The sequence below is a fragment of the Triticum aestivum genome, chromosome 7B (genome assembly GCF_018294505.1).
Source record: "Triticum aestivum cultivar Chinese Spring chromosome 7B, IWGSC CS RefSeq v2.1, whole genome shotgun sequence".
Classification (NCBI taxonomy): domain Eukaryota; kingdom Viridiplantae; phylum Streptophyta; class Magnoliopsida; order Poales; family Poaceae; genus Triticum; species Triticum aestivum.
The window spans coordinates 712,040,827-712,041,476 of record NC_057813.1 but is presented as its reverse complement, the minus strand read 5'-3'; positions in this window follow the sequence as shown (position 1 = coordinate 712,041,476).

Genomic DNA, 650 nt, shown 5'->3' with positions numbered 1-650 from the left:
AAATATAGCAACAATAAGTAAAGAAAACGAAAAAACAAAAAAATGCCTCCTACTGGGCCCCCACGGCCTAAATACGACATGAAACCCTACTATGGGCCAGGATTTAGGCCCGCAGTAGGCCCAAAAGGCCCATCAGGCAAAGGAATAGCAAGTAGGCCTGAAAGCCTGCGGTGGAGAGGAGCTCGAGAGGGGTGCGGCAGTGGGGCTTATAAACCACTGCGCGCCCCTCTCAAGTAGCGAGGTGGGACTAAACTTTGGCCCCGACGCGGGCAACACAGGGGCCTTTGGTCCCGGTTGGTGGCACCAACCGGGACTAAAGGGGGGGCATTGGTCCCGGTTGGTGGCACCAACTGGTACCAAAGGCCGCCGCTTCCCGCCCTTTGGGCTGCCGAAAAAGAGGCCTTTGGTCCTGGTTGGTGGCACCAACCGGGACTAAAGGGTGCATTAGTCCCGGTTGGATTCACGAACCGGGACCAATGGCTTTGCTATATAATCAAACACATTGCAATAATTCAGAATCTCATCGCCAGTTGCCCCCAACGACGCCGACCCTCCTCGACGCCGCCAGGCTGCTCCACCTCGCCGTCGCCGCCGCCGCCGCCAAGGCCGTCGCCTCCTCGAGCCCGTGTTGTCCTTGTCGCCGGCCTTCC